Source organism: Elgaria multicarinata, chromosome 4 (assembly GCF_023053635.1).
Source record: "Elgaria multicarinata webbii isolate HBS135686 ecotype San Diego chromosome 4, rElgMul1.1.pri, whole genome shotgun sequence".
Taxonomy (NCBI): Eukaryota; Metazoa; Chordata; class Lepidosauria; order Squamata; family Anguidae; genus Elgaria; species Elgaria multicarinata.
The window spans coordinates 68,485,924-68,511,521 of record NC_086174.1 but is presented as its reverse complement, the minus strand read 5'-3'; positions in this window follow the sequence as shown (position 1 = coordinate 68,511,521).

Here is a 25,598-nt window from a genome sequence, read left to right as displayed (position 1 = left end):
AGTTATAGCCCTCCCCCATTTATTTATTTAAATAGCTTTATACAATTTTTTGAGGCAAAGCTGGCTGGAGAATCCATATTCCTGGAATAATACCTGTATGAGCAACTTGCCCAAAAGTGAAGTGCTCTGGATATTTTTAGACTACAACTCCCATAATTCCCAGCCAGCATGGCCAACATTCTGAGGTGCTGGGGGTTGTAGTCCCAAACATCTGGAGGCACCAGGTTGGGGAAGACTGATGAACGAGAACAGCCGTGGTGCACATATGCCTCATTGATGGCTTAAGCTGAAGGAGACATGGCTGTCCTGGCTCCCTGGCTCCCAAAGGCCATGGACTGTGATGGCTGCCCTTTGGCCCCTATCTGCCACTCTTTTTGGTCTGATGCCTGAGCAAAAGGCATCAGTCTGCCTTATGGAAGAGTCAACTCTGAATACAGCTGTGTTCTGAAGGAATTAGGATCAGGGGTTGAAAACCAAGTTAACAACTTTGGTTTTTTAGCTATAGTTAAACAATAAATCACATGTGAATCCTTCCTTACATCCAAGATTTATCACTCCCAGGCCAATGTTAAGAAGAACAACAACCTTCGAAATGGCAGAGACTGAAGAACACGTTTGTAGTGCGTTCCAGAGCATATGGAAAAAACAGATAACCATATTTCTTCCTGAAAGAGCTTCGTAGCAGCAAAAACTTGGAACCAGTCATTCCTCTTTGTTATGTTCTGTCCCATTAACATTGATAGATTTGAACAAGGATAATCATAGAGTGCAATTTGGCCTCTCTTCCATTGTAAACATTTTTTTTCTATCAGGAAGGACAGAATTTCAAATAGGCACAGCATGACCGTCTGAATATGTAACACTGACATAATTCTAGGAAGTTAAGAGAAAATGGTCCAAGAAAAATCAAGGAAAATTATGGTTTGCTAGAAATGCAAACATACCCTACTTCAAAACAGTTTTACGTGACCCTGTTACATAGCATAAAGTCCATGCTGCATGCTTTTCTGTTCAAGAAAACCACACGGCTTAATCACAAAGCATAAGAGATTAAAAAACACGCACTAAGGGTGCCATCCTATATGTGAATTCAGATGGTACAAACGGGTGACAAGCAAAATTGGCCTATACATTTTGAGGAGCAATTCAGTCCTGACCTGCACATGCAGTAGAATCAGTTGATGGACTCCTGAGGTGATAGAGTGAATTAGACCTAGGCTTGGCATCAAGGGAAGGCATGGTCAGGCACCTGCCAAGGGTCCACACTGCAGCTGGGGCCTGCTGACAAGAGCCCTGGCATTGTTCCTCCACTTCACCATTGCAACTTGCTTGTTTACCTGCCTCTGGCTCTGGCCCAGACAATGGTAGTGGTGAGAAGGAGGAGCAGGAGATGCCACTGCCTACTTACTCTCTGTTTGCCAAGCAAGCAAATGGTAGTAATAGTGAGAAAGAGACTGAGGAGCACTAGCAGCTGGTGACAATGGCAGCAAGAAGGTAGACTCACTGAGGGAAGGGGCCCATTGAGGTTGTCTTGCTCAGAGCCCTACTGAAGATCTAGCTACTAGGAGGAGGGCTTTCTCCGCTGTGGCACCCTGGTTGTGGAATGAGCTCCCCAGAGAGGTCCGCCTGGAGCCTACACTGTAATCCTTTTGTCGCCAGCTGAAGACCTTTTTATTCTCTCAGTATTTTAACACTTAAATTTAACTTAAATTTAAATTTTTCTGTTCTAACTCTGTATTTTAATCTTATATCAATTTTGCTGCGTGGTTTTATCCTGGTTGTGCTTTTTATACTGTATTTTGTATTTGTGCTTTTAACCTGTGGGTTGTTTTATGATGGTTTTAATTTTTGTGAACCGCCCAGAGAGCTTCGGCTATTGGGCGGTATAAAAATGTAATAAATAAATAAATAAATAAATAAATAAAATGAACAGGGGGCAAAACCTTGCGCCTACGGAAGATCTAGATCAGGTGTTAGAACCTCAAGCCTACTAACGATCTTGAACAGGGGTGTAGAACTTCTGGCAAAATCCAGCCCTCTTGGGTTCTTCATAGGGCCACACCCCCTTCCCATGGCTCCACCTCTTTTGCCCTGACCACTGAACATTTGGTGGCTTTCTGATTTTTGTGCCATTTCCCCTCTTTCTAAAAGGTTGAAATGCCTCTCCTAAGGCTTTATGACTGGCAGTTAAAAATTCTTCAAGCTAAAACACGTTGGCATTTTTTGTCTTTTGGCCTTGCCCGTTTGCCAGCAGCCCTGCCCCCTATCTTTGGGATGTGGCATCCTGGCGCTTCCTTGAAACTGAACCCGGCCCTCAGGCTGAAAGAGGTTCAACACCCCTGATCTAGAAGATATGAACTCAAATGGGAAGCACCAAATTTCTCTCCACATAAAACCTCAAGGCATCGTTATTCAACTCTTTGAAAGTTAGGTCGGTATTATTAATAACATGGCAGTACTATAAATGCACAAATTAGAACTAGCTACAAAGAACAACGACCCACCAGGAGCAAAATGAATGTTCTAGTTTTGCTGCTGCCTTGGTCTGGAAATACAAGGTGGTTATATCAAGCATCTGACAGGACTCAGTACATTGCTGTTAAGATGTGTTTGGCTTGGTTGGACTTGGGCATGCAAGTTGTAATGCAATAGAATTCCTCCAGTCAACAGGCCTCCCAACATGTCTGTGATGAAATGGGATTTTCTGGCTGTTTTTGTACCTCAGCCATTTAAAATCTTACAGGGTGAGAAAAATGTTTAACAACTTATCAACTGAGATTCACATCTAGGGAACAGCTACAAAAAGAAGGGGAAGTTGGCAAGTTCCCCCCACAAAATAAAAATAAATATTACAAAACAGTCTTATGAACTCAATGGTAAAACTGGAGAGATTTAAAAATTGCTTTCAGGGGGCAAAGGCTTGAAAACAAAATAAATATTTGGGTTTGCTCTTAATCCACAATCATGTTGTAATTGTTTTGTCCCCCACCCTTATATGCACACACAACACAAACACATATACAAACACAAACACACCAGATGTTGCTGTTCACTTTCTGTGGAGAGTTCAAAAATCTTTGGTTTGTGCAGATTGATTGGAATGGAACTAAATCCGAGTCAATCCTGCCAAAATGTTATAGAATTATTCTGCTGGGTGGTTTATCAAATCGGATGTGGTGGCAATTTAAACCCAGAATGATCACTTCATTTCATTTTTTTACATCTCTATATTGCTCAACAGCCAAAGTTCTCTGGGCAGTTTACATTAAAACCTTAAAAATACAATATAGTCATGTAATATGAAATACCCATTTTCACTCCTGCTGCTGGGAGCAATGGCATGCTGTTGGGGGCAGCGGCAGCAGAGCAGCTGGAGGGCAGCTGGAGGACCATTCCCACTGTGTCTAGATCTCCCTCTGGATCCCTACTTAGTGGCCCCCACGATTTGGCACTTATTGTTTGAGACATTAGGATGTTCCTAGGCACACCTGGCACACCCCTTGTGCACACCTATGCATGGAGGAAGCATGGTCAACTGCTTCCTCCATGCCCAGAATCCATAAGTTCGGCAGACTCCCCCATGCCCGGAACCCATGACCCCACTCACTGAGTCCTTCAGGGGCTCACATGGCCTGGTAGGTGAGAATGAGTGACAGTGACAGTGACAGCTCGGTGGCTACCCTGCGAAACCGGACGGAGGTAGGTTAGTCCATCCCTAGCTGTCATCAGCCACAGCCAACATGGCCAGTGGTAAAGGATTATGGGATCTGTTGTTCAAAACATCTGGTGAGCACCAGTTTGCCTAACTCTGCTCTAGTGGGAGTAGCACCAATTTCAATTGGGCTGTGAATCCATTCTGAACCAACCACTGAAATCAGAGCTAACTACGTCAGAGCTATCTATCCTTCTGCTTTGCATCTTCATATGGTTCAACTCCTCAATCTAAGCCTTGACTCAGCCCACCCTTATTCACATCCTGACAGCCAGAAAAACATAAAAATCCAAAGACATCAAATGCTGACTTTATAATATGAGCGTTTATAAGGTGAGAAGTAGTCAGTTTTATAAAACAGCTCTAGAGAAACCAAAAGATTTCAACAAACCTGCATTTATTTTATTTATTTACATTATTTATAAGCTGTCTTTCAGAGCAAATCTCCCAAGGTGGTACACAATTTTTTTTAAAAAAAAACACCCATTAACAATTATTATTATTATTATTATTATTATTATTATTATTATTTATTTATATAGCACCATCAATGTACATGGTGCTGTACAGAGTAAAACAGTAAATAGCAAGACTCTGCCGCATAGGCATCATCATCATTATAGCATTTTATATTATGGTTTTATACTGTTGTTTTATACTTTGAATGTTTTTAATTTTTGTGAACCGCCCAGAGAGCTCCGGCTATTGGGCGGTATAGAAATGTAATAAATAAATAAATAAATAAATAAACTGTGATGTGAGGGAGCCAAATGGAGTTCTCAGAGGAGGGAATTCCCAATATATGGGGGCCATTACTGAGAAGGTCCTAGCCCTGCTTCCTGCCAATGGGTCATTTTTAATGACAAGAAAGAGAATAGGGAGTTTCAGGCTGATCTTAGGCCCAGGCCCACATGTAAACCAGGGATGGGGAGCCTCAGATACGCCCCCCCAGACCGCTGGGTCCCCATCCACCCATAAGTTTCTTTTGCTGTTATCAAAGATAAGAAGGTATTTAAAATGCAATTAGCCTTTACATAAGTATCCTACAAAGAACAGAGCTTTTGCAAATATTTTGATCTGTGCATTTTGCAGGCAGGAGAGCTGCTTACTTCTGAGCAAACATGCAGAGGCTTGGGCAGGATCTACACTACTGCTTTATAATGATTTATAACATTGGGGCCCATGCACATTCCATATACCATTTTCAAACCACTTTGAAAGTGTTATATCCTGCTTGGTGTAGATCTGGCTTTGAAAGTGCTGCTGAGTAATTCAGTCCTGCTTACTTCTGAGTAAACTTTAAATGGTAATAATCACTGTTATGCTCCTTGTATGCAGAAGAGCACTGAGCCCAGGACTGAGCCCTGTGTTACCCTACTCGTTATCTCCACCCAGTTTGAGAAGGTACCATTGATAATTTATTTATTTATTTATTTATTTATCATACTTATACCCCGCTCCTCAGCCAAAAAAGGCTCTCGGAGCGGCTTACACTTAGCAAAAAAGACAGTCCCTGCCCTCAGGCTTACAATCTAATAAAGACATGACACACAAGGGAAAGGAGTCAAGGAGGGAGGGAGGAGAGAGAAAGAAAGAGAGAGAGAGAGAGAGAGAGAGAGAGAGTCCAGCAGGAGCAGGCCCCGATGTTACTTCTGCCTGCTCCTGTCCCCTCGGTCCTTCTTCTTCCCCACAGGGCCAAGATGGCAGTTTGCCCTGTGGGGGAGGGAGGGAAGAGTCCAGCAGGAGCAGGCCCCGATGTTACTTCTGCCTGCTCCTGTCCCCTCGGTCCTTCTTCTTCCCCACAGGGCCAAGATGGCAGTTTGCCCTGTGGTGGTGGTGGGGGGGAAGAGTCCAGCAGGAGCTGGCCCCGATGTTACTTCTGCCTGCTCCTCTCCCCTCTGAGCTGCTGGCCTCCATTTTGATAAGCACTCTTTGAGTCCAATTCTGTAGCCAACTATGAATCCACCTAATAGTTGTTCCATCTAGCTCACTTTTAGTTAGTTTGTTAATCAGAATGTCATGGGGCACTTTGTCAAAAGCTTTGTTGAAGTCAATATATATTACATCCACAGCATTCCCATAGTCCACAAGGGAGGTTACCTGATCAAAAAATGAGATCAGATTAGTCTGGCAGGATTTGTTCCTGACAAATCCTTGTTGGCTTCTAGTAATTGTTTTCAAGGTGCTTACAGATTGACTTCTTTATAATCTGCTCCCAAAAATTTCCCAGGGATGGATGTCAGACTGACTGGTCTGTAGTTCCCAGGTTCCTCCTTTTTGCCCTTTTTGAAGATAGGGACAACGTTAGCCCTCCTCCAGTCGTCCGGCACCTCACCCGTCTTCCATGATTTTGCAAAGATAATAGACAAAGGTTCTGAGATGCACCGACTGCCTTTGTTCCCACAAGCAGCTTCCATTCTCCACGAACCTTTTCCACTTTGTCTGCTAGACTGTGAAAGAAAAAACTCTCTAAGCAGAAGCCTGATGAATGGTCGATTCTGGCAAAGATGGGGGTGGGTGAAAGGGGGCAAAATGAGGCGGAAGGTTTAACTGTTTCCCAGAAATGTGTAAGAAAGCCTGCCACATGTGTTATAGGCTTTCTTCCCCTTTGACAGCACCTGTTTCCTTTTCTCTCTCTTTGGGGAGAAATGAAGAGGACGTGAGCAAAGCTATTATATTATGCACTCGTTTAAAGGTATTGACAGCAACTGTACATTCAACTGTTCATTATTGGCCCCATGACTTCCTGTGTTCCTACAGCAAATAGTGGGCACATTACCAAGGTCGGTTATGTAAGGACATCTATTTTATATTATGTTTTCTTTGGACACCCAAGCCTCAATTTTTTAAAAAGAAATAAAATAGTAAAGCTTCTAGACAACCTCTAGAGTGGATACAAATAGTTATACTTTACGGACTGCAAGAATATGGGATTAATATCACCCGCTATGGGAAAGAATCCTTTCGAAGAGGCACTTTCGCATTGCCAAAAATAGAGGACAAAATGGGACAGCAATTTCCATGACATTTGCATATGCAAATTTATGTGTAGAGATGCAAATTTAGAAAAAATAACTATAATTTAAATAGAAACACAATACATCACACCGAAGTGGAGATGACTGACCAAGTAACCATGTGCCTGCTCAGTTTGCTGTCCAGATGTTAACTGCTGATGGACAACTTCAAGGTCTGTGGCTGTTCTTCCTCCTTATGGTTCTTTGACTTTAAACCAGACTTGGATTGGTCAGCCCATCAAATAGAGGGCACCTTCAAATAGAGGACTGCCCTCTGACAGCTCTCAAAAATGGAGGATTGTTCTCTATAAAGTAGGACACGTGGACATCCTACTTAGGAATAAGGGTACCTAGGATGCTGCTCTATACAAGATCAGACTATATGTCCATCTAATCCAGTACTGTTTACTTTGACTGGCAGTGTTTCCCCAGAGTCTTTTGCATCATCTGCTGTCTGATCCTAGCAGTTAAGAAAAGAGGATGGACAAAAGGACATGAAGAAGAGAAGGGTATCTGAAACTGCAATCACATTCTCTTTTTTACCACTAAGAATCTGTTGAAAGAGGCAGCCACAATCTCAGAATTGCAAAGAGATTTTTTTTACACAGACTTTTCAGATTTCTGCTATTTCCCCCTCCCACCAACACCTTATGAATAACCGCCTTGTGTAATGAAGGCATACACAAGGGTGGGCAACCTATGGACCCAGGGCTGCATGCAGCACTTGGCCTAATTTTATGACCTCAGCCTCCTTTTAAAAAGCCCTCCGGATGTGATTAGTTCAGACCTCTGGCAACAACAGTCCATACAGGGGAAGGAAGAGGGGGGTGCAGAAAGAAGGGGTGGCAGACGGAGAGAAAAATGGGGGCAGAAAGAAAGAGAGAAAAGTACTTGCAAAAAGAGAGCAAAAGAGGGTGGCAGAAAGAGAGAAAAGAGGGTGGCAGAAAGAGAGAGAAAAGGGGGTGGCAGAAAGAGAGAGAAAAGGGTGTGACAGAAAGAGGGAGAAAGGAGGGTGGCAGAAAGAAAGAGAGAAAAGAGGGTGGCAGAAAGAGAGACTGAAAAGGGGGTTACCCACCCGTTTTTGCTCTGGTTCTGCCCATTGGTGGCTTTGACCCCTCATCATGGACCCTGACAAACCTACTCATGAGCGAATGTGGCGTTCAACAGAAGAAAGGCTACCTACCCCAACCATAATGGAATTCTATTGCAAAACTAATAAAATATATGACTCTCTAATAGTACTCCAATACCTTATCTTCCAAAGCAAACATCTTGTAAGCCAGGGAGTTACACTTAAACAGTTGAGTCAATTTTACCGATACCCTGGAGAGGTCATTAGTTAACCCACAGAAGGATGTGAAACGTCGCCAGGAAACAAGGTTCTTTCATTTAGCTTATCACTGGGATTCAAGAAAGAAAGATTAAAAGCTAATTATGTTCTTTATCAGCTGAAATAAGAGTATAATGCTAACTCCCCAGGAGTTCATCTTCCAAACGCAATGTTATCACTACTCACACCAGCTATCCTTGCGATTAGGAAACAAAAGTTTGGCATCCTGCACCCATACAGCAACAACACTAAGTGGCTGCATTTGGAAGCAATGGGAAAGTGCCAATATGAACAAAGGAAAATACTAAATTACTAAACATACATAGGATTATGTCTTCATTGTTTTGAAGCTGTTTCATGCCAGCAGCCATGGTCCCAGCCACCACCACCACCACCACTCCTGCTGGGCCACCTTACGAAACATCAATCATTAGTAAGGATAACATGCAAACTTACAGGGAGGGCAAGCAGGTAGTTTGAAAGGAGGCTTAGACAATGAACAAACGTTCCACTTCTAAATACTTTTACTTGCAAAGATAAAATGAGGGCTGCAGACCAATAGAGAATGGGAAGCCGTGGGACCCCTGCGCCTGGGTGTTTTATCCTACCTGTGATCTTGTTTAGGCTTTATTTATTACATTTATTGCATTTTTATACCACCCAATAGCCAAAGCTCTCTGGGCGGTTTACAAAAATTAAAATCATAAGAACCGTTCAAAATATAAAACAAACAGTCTAAAAGTATAATATTAAATACAACATAAAGACACAACCAGGATAAAATCCTGTCTAGGAAGCCATGGTTGCCTCATACTTGGCCATCTGTAAAATTGGACCAATACAGTTCTTCCTCACTGGGTTGCTGTGCAGGAAAAAGAAATACAGCACACTTGTTGCCACTTGGGGGAAAAGAAGGCCTTTACATGTCAATAAAATTTACTATATCTTTTGGCTGTTCAATATGTCGTGAAATCTGGGTGATATTAAGAGCAGAGCAGAAAGTTCAACTGTTTAAATCATCTCCCCCTCACAAAGGTTCCTTACATATTCTTTACCATTTTCTATTTTCTCCCGTCTCTATAGCATTTTTCTGCTGCATTCTATTGCTTGTCTGTTGCAGAAAAAGGCTCTAGCAGGAGGATGGAGGAAGATCAAAGGATATGGGCAGACATATTATGAGAACAGTTTTTGGCTTGAGGTACAAAGAAGCTCTTTTGGGGGTGGGGAAAAGAGCCATGGAGCTAAGGGGTTATCTTCTCATTTCTACTCTTCTTCTAGGAGCCCGGTGTGTCCTGGATCATGTCAGCTAATCAGAGGGAGAAAGCTGGGAACATTTGTGAGGCTGGATGTGTGACACTCTTCTGGTCTCTTCAATAGCCCAGCCTTGCGATTCTAGGCTCCACAGCTTTCTTTCATCAAACATTGCCTGCATAACACAAATGGGGAAGCAATGAAGGCAGACACCATGTGCTCCTCCAACTTGTTCTCTGTCTTTTCCTGATGCAAGGCCAACATTGTATCAGTTTCAAGGAAAGAGTGAGCAATGCTGCTAACTGCTGCATAGCAACGTTCTTTGAGGGTTTTTTCAGACAGCTATCAGGGACCCTGCAATAGGTAATGGCAATGCCTCTCTAGCTTTTCCCTGCAGAGAGAGCACCTCTTGCATCCCTTGGTCATACACAGGGGCTTCAATGTGGATTTGCCAGGGGACAAGATAGCACAACCTGCCAAAAGCCGAGTGTAACCAGTTCATGTTTATCTTAGGGATGCTTTAGGGTGGATTCCTGCATTGAGCAGGGGGTTGGACTCGATGGCCTTGTAGGCCCCTTCCAACTCTGCTATTCTATGATTCTATTGTGAACTGAGGCTGCCTGTTGTTGTTGCTGCTGCTGTTGTGGATGATGATGATGTTATATTTTACAAATTAAAAATAAAAGTTATTTAAAAAAATCTCAGGCTCAAAATAACAACTTGAGTAAAGTCGAACAAAAGTTTCAAGCAAACTTATTGAAATGAATGAATTAGTCATGACTTATGTCTAAATAGGACTTATGTTGGATTCACCTATTCTATACAATAACATAGTATGGAGCCCATCTAGATATGTGTCTGATGAAGTGGAATAGAAACCATCCCACATGCGAAATGTGTGGGTTTCCAAACCTCTCGTCCGTTATGATTTTAACTGGAACTTGCCTGACCCATCGAAATGCTTAAAACCAGCTGAACATGTCTTTAAGCTGGGGTAGATTTCACAGACTTCAAGAGAAGTGATTGAACTATGGAGTCAAAACCACCTGGGGAGGACGGCCAGGATGCTGGTCACTGAAGGCTACTAAGGAAGGAGCCTGATCCAAGCAGGCATAAGGCCTCTGCTTGAACCTGATCCTTGGGAGGAGGAGATGCTCATGATGATGTATATTAGTCCACAAAAGCACTTTGCCAATTCCAGCTTGGAAAATGTTTGCATGTCTCTTCCCCATGAGCAAGTTCTGTGCCAAATCACAAGTTATGAGCATACCTCCTGCAATCTGTTCTCTACATCTGTCTAAAAAAAACTGAAGAAGAAGAAGCATTTTGGTCAAAGAATGTTTGTTTCAACGTTTTGGTTCAAATTTATGAATATGATCTCATGAAGGGAATTGCAATGAAACAGACCTTTATTAAAGACAGAATGGTTGGAAATTATTCTTAAAAGCTAAATTATAATCAAACCTTGTTTTTGCACCAGGGTTTGGGAAAGCCATTTTTCTTTGTTTATCCTGCATTGCTGGATTTCCACATAGGACAAATGTGCAGAACATCTCATATATGACATCCATACAGAGGTCAAGTTACATTCTTTCTTTCTTTCTTTCTTTCTTTCTTTCTTTCTTTCTTTCTTTTAAAAAAGGCATGCTCAGAACACTCTTGATAGTATTCTATCTACATTATAATTATCTATAAGTTTTGTACAAGTTTAACTGTCATAGTTTCTCTCAAAGAATCATGGGAATTGTAGTTTGACAAGGATGCTGAAAATCATCTGATGCTGAGAACCCTAACCCCACCTCACCCATGATGATCATATGCAGGGTTCTCTGGAAAAAGCTATAGCCCTATTCAAGGTTCACTCGAATGTGTGGAGGCTTAAAGTGTGTACTGCGATGGGCCAAACTGGCCCCCTGAGATGGGCTAGGCTGGCCTCCTACATCTCTGGGTGCCCTGGCCCCACCACCCTCAGTTCTTTGCTGTGTTGAACTAGCAAAGCCTGAACAGGAGATCTATTCACAAAGAACTCTCTGTGTGATCAGGAAACCTGATAAGGCAGGGTCCATGATCCCATGAAGTATTCTTCTACTTATATTCAAGTGAAGATGACTAGAACTCCTGTTCAGATTTTGCCAGTTCAACATGAACTGAGGGGGCGGAGTGCACCCAGAGATGTAGGGGGTGTGCATGGGGGCAGTGTGCACAGTCCTGTCCCATTACATGCTTTAAGCCCTTGTGTGTTCAAGTAAACCCCTGAATAAGGCTTATAGCACACCAGCCACGTCAGCCAGAAAATCAGTATGAAATCATTACAAAAGCATGTTTTTTTCCTCTAAACATGATCTGATACCAATGTGCTTATTATAAGACTGCTAAAACAGGTTACAAAACTAGATTTCAAATGTTCTGGTACTGAGTATGACTCCTTTTGAGAGTCTACATAAGAACATTGGAAGAGCCATGCTGGATCAGACCAAGAGTCTATCAAGTGCAGTGTTCTGTTTACACAGTGGCCAAACAGCTGCCTATGAGAAACCTACAAGCAGGACATAAGTGCAGCAGCACCCTGCCCTACTTGACATAGGGAGTTTTTGCTTCAATAACTAAGAAAAGGAAGCTGCATCTCCTTTACTTTATTTACCTTAAGAAGAAAGGTGTGAGTCAAGACTTCAGTTACTCAGTTGCATAGCATTCTCACGGTTAGCACAACGTTCTGATGATGGATGATGTCACAAATCCAACATCTATATGGCATGAATCCATATATCATCATTTCTATTACACCCAAGGCTCATATCAACATGGAGGGCAACAAGGTTCACTGCAAGCCTTTAGAAAGTTTGGATTGAGGAGGATTTACACACCTGCTGAATGCCTTTTGTCATAGTAAGCTGATCAGTATCCCTTGGGCAAATACAGTTGCCTCTTTTTGAACCAGTTCTTTTATAAAGTATAACAAAGAACAGGGTTTGATAAAGCATGGAGAGAGATTTCATTTATGTTTGATGCATGTTCTTCAGGGCCCTAGGAGAGAGCTCTCTGCCTAGATGCCATACCTGGGATCAATAGCTTTGGGTTCCTCACCTGAACATAATAACGTAGGGCAGTATCCAACAGGGTGCTTATGCCTCCTGCTGATTCTTCTCTCACACACACACACACACCAACTCTGTTGAGTAGGCGGTGGGTGCCGCTAACTGCATTGCACAAGCAGGACCCACCTCTTACACGAGGGACATTTAACGCTTCCTAGGGAAAACCCTGAAATGAGCAGAAATGCTCATTCCTGGAATGAGGTAGGTTGGCAGAGCAGAGCTCCCTTATGTGAGCTCCGCCAACCTGCCTCCTTCCAGAAACAAATGTTTTTGTTTGTATTGGGTCGTCCCTGAAAGTGCTAAGGTGCATTTGGGAAAGCAGTGGGAGTGGCTTGTGCAATGCAGTGGGTGGGGCAGAAGTGGCCCATTGGATTCTATCCATAAGAACATAAGAGTTACGCTGTATCAGACCAAGGGTCCATCAAGTCCAGCACTCTGTTCACACAGTGGCCAACCAGGTGCTCATTTATTATTCATTTATTTATTTAGAATATTTATATTCCGCTCCCCATTGAAAAATTTCAGAGTGGTGTACAAGGTAAAATGAAAATAAAAACAGAAAACAGTTAAAACAAAATTTAAAAAGAAGCAAAAATCAGAAATCTAAGGCTGCATGTTAAAGAAAGGCTAACACCCTCCCATCCATCTTCCCCAGCAACAGGTATACATAGGCTTACTGCCTCTGATACTGGAGGTAGTATTTAGCCATCAGGACCAACAGCCATTCATAACCTTCTCCTTCAGGAATTCGCCCAACCTCCCTTTAAAGCTGTCCAAAGTCATTGCCATCACTACATCTTGTGGAAGTGAATTCCATAGTTTAAATATGCACTGTGTGAAGAAGTATTTCCTTTTATCTGACCTGAATCTGGTTCTTTTCTGAGCGGAATCGTACCATTTCCTCTGGAAGGTTTGAACTACAACTCTGAATAAGGTCATGTTCTACAGCGAAGGGGTGGGGTAGGGAAGCCTCTTCTTATTTTAACTATTTTCATTCTATTTATTATTTTACTACATAATAATAATAATAATAATAATAATAATAATAATAATGTTATTGTAATGTCAAGAAGAACTGTGATCCCTTCTTTCTGACGTGTGGACATGGGTGGGAGCTTTGCACATGGATGGGATCTTCATAAATTGCTCATAGAGTTCTTTCCCATCATACCCCCAGTCCTGAGCCAGGTGTGCATGGTGCCAAGCACACTGAAATGTGCCCCACAGACAGGGATGCAATGGTAAATGTGGGTGTGCAGGTGCTCATCATAAGAGTTCCCATAGCCCCCAGGAGACCCAAAATTGCAGGCAGCTCTGTTGATCCAACTCTCTCACATATACATACTCCCTCATTATGCACATCATTTGTAGCTCTTTTAAAACAGTTAACAGAACTTTGCACTGCAGCAGGAATTGCTCACAACAATATCTTGTTGCTGGGAAAATCCATGTTCCCATCAGCTGCTGTGAGGATTGCAACTAAGGTCAGTGGGAACAGGGAAGCAAGGGGGCGGAGTGGTGGCGGCAGATGACATCCTCATATCTGACAATCAAAAAAGTCCTAATGCATCAACCCTAGAAGTCCTGCCTACAGTCACCTTGAAAGGGACATCTATCTGTACATTACACAGAGGTATACAACGGCCCTCCCCCAAGGCCTGGGATGCAAACTACTCACACTATGAACACAAGTAGCCTGCGTACTAGACAAGCTATTGCTTGGTGGCTCTTTCACCACCATCACCTCTTCCCTTTCCTCCACCTCTTCCCTTTCCTCCTTCTTCCTCATTTTGAGGCACAAATGGGATGACCAGGTGCATTGCTCTGCATTCAGTGCGATATTCGCATGACGAAGGGTTAATGGCGAGAAGAGCTCTTTATATCCTCTCTTGTCTACCTATGGATTGCGCCCTGAAGAAAGAGGATTCCTGCAGAATGAAGGGAAAGGTAAAATAACAAAATCAAGGTTGCAATCCTACACACACTTCTCTGGGCAGGAGCCATATTAAAAACCTTGGGACCAACATCGGAGTTAAATGTGCATAGGGTTGTGCTGTGAAATGGTTAATGCTCAACATATACTATGATTCCCCCCACCCCTTGAGGCATTCAGAAATCCACTGAAATCCATTGCTGGGATGACAAGGAGCGCACGGGTTCACACTTGTCTCCCACAGTTCTTTCCAGCCATCAGATGCCTCCACAAATAACAAATAAGGCCTGTCAAGCTTCCATTAAAAAACGCTCACAAACACTTGGTGGTGGCGGCTGCTGTTGCTGCTGCTGCTTGGGGACACCTTTCCAGTCAGAACAGGCGGCTGTCGTCCTCAGTCATTTCACAGCTTTCAATCACGTGGTGCTTTGATAGCCTTGGAGACACAAAGAAGGCCTTACCTCCCTCATGTTAGCCTACTGTAGGGTGACCATATGAAAAGGAGGACAGGGCTCTTGTATCTTTAACAGTTGTATTGAAAAGGGAATTTCAGCAGGTGTCATTTGTATATATGGAGAACCTGGTGGAATTCCCTCTTCATCACAACAGTAAAAGCTACAGGTTAGGGTGACCATATTTGGGAAACCAAAAAAGAGGACACCTAGTGTGTGTGTGGGGAAGCAGCCTTCTGAGTCCTGCAGAAAGTACGTTATTCCCCCGCCACCTTAAAGAACCCGATTGGAGTGGAGGAGGGGAAAGGATTTCATTCTGCACCACCACCATCCACTCCAATTGGGGCCTTTTCTATAATGTCCACGAATGACCCACTTTCCCCTTTAAGACCTCAATTGGAGCTCGGGGTGGGGGAATGATGTGCCTCAAGAAAGCATGTCATTCCCTCCTGCCATGCTAATGGCAGCCTTAAAGGGGAAGGTGTGTCATTCCAGGACATTATTGAAAATTATAGAAAATCCCCCCTGACACCATGGAAAGAACAAAAACCTGGACAAATCCAGGGAAATCCTGACAGTTGGTCACCCTACTACAGGTGCCCTGCCCTCTTTTAAATCTGGTCACTCTAGTATAGCTCCTGCAGCTTTAACTGTGGTAATGAAGAGGGAATTTCACCAGGTTGTCCATATAAACAAATGACACCTGCTGAAATTCCCTTTTCTATACAACAGTTAAAGATACGGGAGCCCTGTCCTCCTTTTCATATGGTCACCCTAGCCTACTGAAAAAAACCAAACCAAAACAAGATGGTTTGTTAAAAAAAATTATATGTTGCCTCTCTGTTGAAGAAGTGGGTCAAATTGATTCTGAATGTACTGCCACCAATGCAGCGGAACTGTTCCAGTAATTCATTTAGCCACATAGGGGCCTGTCTAAATGTTGACTTTGCCTCACAGCGGCTACGAATCGGTGCTGTATCAGTTATGTATGATGCAGCCACTGATTCGGAGCCACTGCAAGGCAAATCAATGAAGCTAGGGTGACCATATGAAAAGGAGGACAGAGCTCCTGTATCTTTAACAGTTGCATAGAAAAGGGAATTTCAGCAGGTGTCATTTGTATGCATGTCGCACCTGGTGAAATTTCGTCTTCATCACAACAGTTAAAGCTGCAGGAGCTATACTGCAGCTATACTGTGACCAGATTTAAAAGAGGGCAGGGCACCTGCAGCTTTAACTGTTGTGATGAAGAAGGAATTTCACCAGGTTCTCCATTTATACAAATGACACCTGCTGAAATTCCCTTTTCAATAGAACTGTTAAGGATACAGGAGCTCTGTCCTCCTTTTCATATGGTCACCCTAAATGAAGCTGTGCAGATAAAAGTCAGGGACTTACCCCAACTTTTTACACTGGATTGAGGTCACCACGGCTCTTCAGCTATCTAACCTTGCTCCGGCATCACTCGTGGGGGCATTCCAGGCAGATGGCAACTGGTGATTGGTCGCCGGAAGCCAAGCAGGGGCAGGCCCAGCAAACTAAATGGCCACCAAAAAGCCTGCCCTGCCTCCTGCCATCAAGATTAGCTGCCACCACCCCACAGCATCAAAAGTACAGTTTTTTGCAGCGGTGCAGCAGTAACCCAGTGCCATGAAGACACCATTCCTCATCTACACCAAGCAGGATATTGCACAATGAAAGCTGTACCAAAGTGGTATGTAAAAGGCCGGAACCATACCAAGCAGGATATAGCGGTACGAAAGTGGTATATGGTATGTGTCATGGGCCCCAACAGTTGTCAGTGCACTTCAATATCACTATAAAGCAATAGTGTGACTCCTGCCTTTTACATTCTACTTTCATATCGCTTTCATAGTGCAATATCCTGCTTAGTGTAGACGGGGCCCATGTAAGTCTCCTGGGTGCATCACCAGTTTAGAGAATAATGAAAGGGAAGAATTAAAATGACCTGATCTATGCGTACCAAAGGAAATGTTAATGGACCATATACTTTTGTTGTAGAGGTAATTAAGTGATTGGGGGCATTTAAGGGATTAGAGCTTCTTGTAGGACCCTCTTCTCCTTGAATTATTGACACATCTAACCATTATTGGTGCATCATTGCTTTTGAAGCACTTGAAACAGAACTGAAAACATCTTTCCTTTTGTCATAATTGCATATTGGTTATCATCACTTTTACATGATTTTGAAAAAAAATTAAACTTATTTTTATTTTTATAGAGTTAGAAAGCAAAATACATAAAAATACAAATAAAATATTCACAGCCCCAAAATATCAAATATTTCCCCTGAGCATCTACAAATCAAGTCTGTTGCTGATTAAATTTCACCCACTTCAGCCGAATGATATTACGTCTAATCACACATTCTCCGATTCTTCAAAAGCAAGTGAGCTTTATCCTCTCACCCACATTTCAGAACTTGAACAGCTCTAATTTCTGTAGGATGTCTCAATAGTTCCCAAAATCATTTTCTGTTAGGTCTTTCCTGTGGTCTCCACCTTAGGATGTTTTTCTTCTCCCTAGCTGGGATGAGATGAACATATACGTTCCAACACTGCACACAACCAAGTGGGTAATTAAGTTACCCACTTAATTAAGTTACCCTAGCTGGGATGAGATGAACATATATGTTCCAACACTGCACACAACCAAGTGGGTAATTAACCCAGAGCCATTCATGTACAAATGATAATTGAACTTCAAGTTACTCTTGACTGATGATAGAAAAATGTAAAAACAAAACAAAACCCCTAATTCAAACCCATAAGAACCTTCCCTTGAAACAAAAATGCATTGGGTTGTATCCTACAATGTTAGTCCTACTTAGAGTAGACCCATTGAAATGAACAGGACTTAAGACGGGCTAGCATTGGATGTAACCCATTGTACAAAGCAGCACTGCCCGATTAAAGGGGTGAGGTTCCTTTGCTGATTGACCATCTGAGACAGAACACTTTCTTGATCCATATTTATGTATACATTCAGTATCTATCACATGTGTAGCCTTATTTTATCCTCATTAGTATCCTATGAGAGACATTGACTTTCCCCAAATTGCTCAAACTTGTATCTTCAACTTCATTGCATTGTATAGAACAATACCATCGCTCCCAATGTCTCTTAGTTGCAAGACCATCATTCATTCTTACAAGCGTGTACATATTTTACTGGAGTGGCATGGCTGCCACTCCTTACAGCTGGATTCCATGGCTCTCTGGTAACTTCTGTAAGAAGCCACCACATAGGGTCAGGTGACTGATGTGATTGCTTCTCTGCTTGTCCCTCGGGGAATACAGTGCTTGAATTACAGTTGGAGGGAGCAGAGAGAACCCAATCTTTTTAACTTTTGTGAGTGCCTCCTTTGCTGCTGTTTTAGAAGGCTATGAAGGAGGGGGAGTTGAGTTGGCTATAAATCTGGAGAATAAGAGGGTGGGGCTTGTGGGTTTCATTAAGCTCCCCCACACACACCTTGTAAGCTTGTGAAATCACAGGGGGTGAGGGGTGCCACCATAGCAATGGCAAATTCAGCAGTGGTGGCTGTGGCACCCCTGCCAAAAAGCAGCTATGGGGGCTGCCTGTTGCCCACCCCTGCTTTCGAAGCTAAAAACACCGTGTCACAATCACTGTTAGTCAAGTCGCATCCACCATTAATCATTTTCCTTGGAAGGAAAATCAACCGACAGATTGCCTTTGCATTTTTGAAATCTCTCCAAAGAAAAACATTTTGTTTGTATTATACATACTTCTTCTTCTTCTTTCTTTTTTTTCCAGTTTCTCGCATCCCCTATTTCATGTAATGTTGGAGTGGCTAACAACATACGCCAAAGGGTGTAAGAAAACTCTTGACATAACCTTTTCATAACCCCTTTGTAAATCCAATTTTCCTTGGATTTTTCATTTGTGCATGCAACAGTAGGCATAATTACCCCTAATGTTTGACTAGGAGTTCTTTTCAGTCTTCAATATTCTGTTGGAATTAAACTGATATATTTTTTCATAGAGAATCTGGAAAACCATTCTTAAACTTTACCTGAACAAGCACTCCTCTGCCATCTCAATCAAGAGAACCAACAAAGAAAACATAGATCGATATTAGATAACATGGCAGCATTTTATGCAAGGGCAGGAGTTGAATGTGGAGCATGTTGTCATCAGGCTCTTGGTCAAACCAAGCCCAGGGGAAATCTCTTTGGAGGAGGAGCTTGGTCCCTCACCTTTCTCCAACACGTGGGACAACCTGAAGGGGCCTCTATCAGGGATGTCTTGCCTGAGGTTCCCAAGAACCCATTCAAACCTGTCCCAAGCCCAGCCATGGTTCCAGACTCTCCTTCCTCCACCCGCAGCTCACCAGCGCTCAAAGCCACCATTGAATTGCCTGCCTGGCTGCCCAAAGGTCCTTTTGCCCAGGAGATGCTCATGAGGAAGGGCATACTCAGAAGCAAGGATCTACTCATGAGGAGGAAGACCAGTTGTGGCTACTGACAAGGCAGGCATAGCTGCAAGTGGTGAATCAGGGGCAGGCAGCATATAGGTTCTTGGTCTTCCCCAGCTTCTATAAACAGCTTCTATGGAGTTATTTTTGCTCCAGCTACAGGCTCAAGACATTTAGCTGTTGAAGCTGCTTGGCTACTAAATTTAGGCTCTGTATTGACAACTAACAGGTTTATTTAACAAGGTGAGATTTGGCTCCCTGAAAGGGCTCCAGAAGTAGGGCTGCAGCAGAGTTTCCTCCTAGTGTGAGGAAGGGAGCAGCCTGGAGGTTGGGCTGTACAATGCACAGTTAATTCACCATTTCTGAAGAATACAACACATGGAAAAGAATTACAGACTAAGGCCTTAGCTATTCCTAAGGTTTATCCCGGGATCATCCTGGGGTCATCCCTGTTCATGTAAATAACACACAGGGGATCCCGGGAGCAGGCAGGGACGACCCCAGGATGATCCCGGGATAAACCTTAGGCCTAGCTAAGGCCTAAGTCAGAGCTAGGGTGGAATCTGGTGGATCCTTTCAGGGCTAGCATCAAGGGGAAGGGTAGATAGATACCTGCTGAGGGCCCATAACCAAGCAGAGTCCCACTAGCAAGAGTCCCCTGGGCTTGCTCCTCATCCTCACCATTGCAAACTGTTTGTTCACTGGCCTCTTGCTCTGGCCCAGACAATGGTGGTGGTGAGAAAGAGGAACAGTAGATGCCACTGCCTACTCTCGCTCACTGGCAGCTGGTGACAATGGCCATGGCTAGACCAGGCCTATATTCCAGGATCGTCCCAGGATCATCCCTGTACATCCAAATGACACACAGGGGATACCAGGAGCAGGCAGGAACAACCCCTCCATTTGCCTGGGATAATCCTTCGGTCTAGCTAAGGCAAATGACAGTGAGAAGGTAAATTCACTGAGGGGAGGGGGGCATTGATGGTGCCTTGCCCAAAGGCCCTCAAAACTTGGAGCTGGCACTTGAGAACTACAAACTCAATCACAGCTTTTAAAACTCAGCTAAAAACTTTTCTTTTCCCTATAGCTTTTAAATATTGAGTTTGTTCTGACCCTATACTGTCAGCTTCACCCTACCCGGTGCCTGTTTACACTTCCCTGTACCTGTTTGCATTCTCTTTCCCTCCTTATTGTTTACTACAACTTTATTAGATTGTAAGCCTATGCGGCAGGGTCTTGCTATTTACTGTGTAATCTGTACAGCACCATGTACATTGATGGTGCTATATAAATAAATAATAATAATAATAATAATAATAATAATAATAATAATAATAATAATAATTAGTGGATTCAAGACAAAATCTGGTAGGTTATGGATGGTGCCTTAGCAGAATATGGCATTTTCGGAGGGGGGGGTATTCCACACTCCAGTACTGGTTACCTGAGAGAATACAGATTTACTGGTCAGCCCAATGAGATACTAGATGGTTGGCAACCTTAGACACCAACCCTGGCAAAAGGATGGTCTGTAGGTTTAGGGGTTTGATAGTCCTATATATAGAATATGAACATTTTAAAACTGATATTCTTATTTCTCTAAAATTGGCCCAGAAAGAAAACTGTCTGGACTGAGGGAACATGAATTTCAATTGAAATAAGGTATAGCATGGGATGAAATTTCCTGCAAATTGCTCATGAGGGAGACCTTGGTGGGTGTGACTCAGACATTAGGTCGACATTACAAAAAGAAAGAAAGGAAAACAAGCCACTGGAAATGGATATTTCCTCAAGACATTAAAGAAAAGCTAAAATGGAGAAAACATAGTTAAGGAAAAGAGGAAGATTTATATATGTCAGGTTTTTCCATAATTCACAGAGGTAGGAATGAATCTGGGCACGTATAAATGAGACATGGAAAAATTTACTTTTGCTAATATTGGAGTTGTATTATAATAAAGTTTTGAAGTCGTGGCTCTTTCCATTATGGCAAAACTATTTTTAAAATAACATTTCATTCTCAGAAATGTCCTTACTTCTTTGGCTAGTGACAGAAAGAAATGAGAAACTAATGCTAACCACCGTGGTTGTGTACTTCCCCTGTGTCTCCTGTTATTGTGTTGTATCTTCCACCATCCTATATAACAGATGTATATCACCAAGTATAGAGAGATATGGCTCATTTCCACCTGTTAACAAAATTTGGTTGCAGTAGAATGCAGCCAATGGGCACCTCTATTGCCAAGAGGTAAACATACTCTGGGCGCAATCCTATGCATGGAACAGAAAAAATCACCCTACAACCTGCCAGATTTGTCGAGGGTCTACCCCTGACCTTCTCAGGTCTGCCTTCGCTCCACCCCGATTCACCAGATTCTATTAAAACAAGGCAACCCTATGGGTGACAGTGCTGCCTTTAGTTCAATGGATGAGCCCTCCTAATACAGCTGACTACACTGAGATGATCAAAATTCCATGGTGTAACCAAGAGTTTCAGCTCTTATCACTGTGCTGACAACTTTGCACATGGCCTGCATCTTGAATGACTATGGAAGCTTCTCTGGGTCCATCCCTCAAGGCCCATAACTTCCTGGAATTTGGCCCACCTTGCCTTATTTATTTATTTATTTATTTATTTATTTATTTATTTATTTGTGTTAAGGACAGCCCTATGCCCAGAAGAGAGCTCTGAGGATTGAGTAATTTGTTGGAAACAGCAGTATTCCATGTAGCCTCCATGTGGAAGAATGCAGACATTTTCACGACAGCATTTCAAACTCCTGGCATATGCTTGTGATTATAGGGTTTGATTTAAGCATTTGCCTTTGGGAAATCCGGCTCTGTTTTGAAGACTTGGGATGGATAACAGGTATTACTTAATTTCTAAAAAGAGAAGTGCCAGAGCTCAGGTATTAGCCTCTAATTCCAGATACGTAGGAGCTGGTTTTTCGAACTACTGCTGATGGAAATGTCAGCTGATCATGGAGCCTTCGTGTTTATTGTTCAGGTGCATGCCTTTCCCCTGCCACTTGCATAACCTTTAATGTGAGCCAGAGACTATCAGGGGAAAATATAATATAATATAATATAATATAACTGATATCTACTTAGAACAAACTCTTAATAACAACTTAGGTGGGTCTAAAAGTAAATTTGAAATTCCCAGAACAAAGAATAGCATTGGTTGAGACAAAGTTGCAGGGACAGCCCTACCATTATGCGGGCTCATGGGCCCACAGCAGACAGCAGAGCGTGGGAAGTCACAAATTGCGCTACTCTCCCCGCTAGGCAGGCCTGCTGCTGCCCTCTTGCCACCTCCAGCGGGTGCTCTGGAGAGCACTACCAGTTGATCTCCTGCTGTGGCCAAAGCATGGCTGACAGCAGCTCTCTGGAGCAACCTCCTATCACGTGCTGCCGCTTCTCCTTACTGGGGCTTGTAGCTGTGGGGTCTCACAAAACTTGGCTGAACTCATTGAGAGCTCCATGGCCAGAAAAGGGCACAAGGTGGGGGTACCCAGCTGCGCAGGCAATAGTGGCAGCATCAACTTAGGTGACAATATACGTTAGGCCAGGCGTGTAAAGTAATCTAATGTTGAATACAACAAGAGACAATTGGGCCACTTGATATACTGCAAAGTGATTAGTACTAAGGAAGCTGATCTTCTGGTCAATGCTCTAAGAATTCATCTTGTTTGATGTGCTCTTAAGGGGTTTCCCCCCACCCCTGAGCTCAGAACTACAGAGGGAACATTCAAAGGAAAATTGCCCAGGACTATGCTGTGGGGCAAACTACGCATTAACTCTGCATGCTCTCAAGGGAAAAGTATGATAGATCAGTCATATGTGGTTTGTCTTTCTCCAAATGTGGATTCTCACCACACCCATCCACTGCTGTTACTGTGGTCTGTTAGTAGTGGCCAAACAATGTAAAACTGATTCAATTTGCGTTAGGCCTTGAATTCTTCATTGTCATTTGTCTGTCTTGCTTTTTTTAAAAAACAAAAACAAAAACCCACAGCTTGCAACAGTTAGTCCAACCAGCTTTTGCAGACCGCACTTTAGAAAAACGCAGCCAGAATGTGCTCGCTTTGTTTATCAGTCTTCCGACGAGGCCAATCTGATCCCTTTTGAAGCTTTCCTCCTGCGGATTCTAATATGGCTTTGCTTATTGCCGCTTGGTTATATCATGTAAGCAAATTCAAGAGAGCTCTGCCCTCGACTGCCAGGGTTCTGTCCCACATCGGGCCTTCAGATCACATTACTCCACTCGAGCTGGAGGAGAGCCTCCAATAACGGAGAACTGGTTGATATATTTATTGATGGCATTCTTAAGTATCACTTCATTCCTCACACCAGTCTGCTCTTCCCATAACGTTCCAAGACAGCTGTTTTATGTGCTACGTAGCCAACAACTGACAAAGCCAAAAGAACATAGAAGTTGTTGGCGGGCTATTCATCTCGACTCCGCTTACCAAGATCAGACTAGTATTGTATCTAGAGCAGGGGTAGGGAACCTCCTTCAGCCCAAGGGCCAAATACAATTCCAGAGAAGCTCTCGGGGGCCACATTCCAGGGGTGAGTGGGACCAAAGGCAAAAGGGTGGGGCCAAAAATACACAAAATATGAGCATAGTTTAGCTTATGGCCCCTACTGCAGTAAACAAGCCTTAGGAGAGTCAGTTCAACCTTTTAGAATGGGATGACTGGAAAACTGCACAAAAGCTGGAAAACTACCTGAGGGCTAGATTTGGCCCATGGGTTTGAGGTTCAACACCCCTGATTTGGGGGAACATCATAATAGCAAGGTCAATGATACTGATTAAAATCATATATTGGTGGCCACAATCTCTGATGGACATGAATGGATTTAAACACACACATACCCCTTCGCTAGCCAAACACTTCCACACAGGCAAATGATGGGTGTGGGGTTTTTTAAAGGTTCACTGGCTTTGCTTTTTAAAACTTTCTACACCAATATGGAAGGTTTTAAAAGACCAGAGAGGTGGAAAGGCTGTTTGAAGTATTGTCAGAACAGAGCTCAAATTTGGAAAAATATAATACCCTATTTCTTCAATTCTAAGACGCACTTTTTCCCCATATAAACATCTCTAAAAATGGGGTGCGTCTTAGAATCGCGGGTGTTTCTTAGTTTTTTTTTCTGTTGGTGGTACTGAAATTAGTGTGCGTCTTACAATCGATGGCGTCTTACAATCGAAGAAATACAGTAATGATTTTATTCCCTCCACCACCACCACCAAAAAAACAAAAACATCACAACAGTTAAAGCAGTATCTGGTCAAGAAAGCAGGGCTCCTGCAGCTTTAACTGTTGCGAAGAAGAGGGAATTTCACCAGGTGCTGCATGCAACAGTTAAAGATGCAAGAGCCCTGCCCTCCTTTTCGTATGATCGCCCTGATAAAAGTATTTATTTGCAAGATACCACTTGTTCAAATGTTGAAAGCATTGTTAGGTCCTCAATCCATTGCATTACGGGAGGTTAGTGTGGAGGAGTGGTGGTGGACTTTTGGTGGACAAGGTTGTGTGCGCCATATGACCTGTCTATAAGGCCATAGCTAGACGAGGGCTTATCCCAGGGATCGCCCCGGGATCATCTCTGTGCGTCCAGATGACGTACAGGGGATCCCGGGAGCACGGAGGGATGATCCTTCCATTTCCCCAGGATTTTGCCCTACCCTTATAGCCCATTTTTCCCATGGTCCCAGGCTGATCCTGAGACCATGGAACGTGTGGCCAGGCATCGTGGTTTGTCCTAGCTCCTCGCGAGTAACAGCAAGGAGCCGGGAGCCACGCACGGGCTGCACATGAGCACTCATGCGCTCTGTGTTCTTTAAAAGAAAAAAAATAGCGCCCTCAATGTCATGTGCTGCATGTAGACGAGGGTGACAATCTTGCAATAAAATCGCAAGATCGCCTCCCTCTGACCCCCTCATCTAGCTGAGGCCTAAGCTAACCTGCTGCCCTCAGGTGCCCCTGCTGAAGTAAGATCCAAGTCTCAGTCTTGTCAGCTTTTGTCTATGGAAGATGAGTACCATGTTGCCTTCTCCTCAGGCAGCAAATTATCTTGGGCTGGCCCTTGAAGCCTGGTAATCAGCACAGTCTATTTAAGAATGCTTGAGCCAAATATCAGCACTAACAGTTGACTTATGAGGAAAGTTTAACCACCAGCACATGGACTATAATCAAGTGGGCTGTCTTTTTAGGAAAGGATGAGGCAATATCAAATAATATCCCCTAGCACTGGAAATGATGAGACCTGGAAGCTAACAAGTTAAGAATTAAACAGTTGCATCTTGTTGCTAGACACCCATCATAAGCATTTTTCTCTTGTA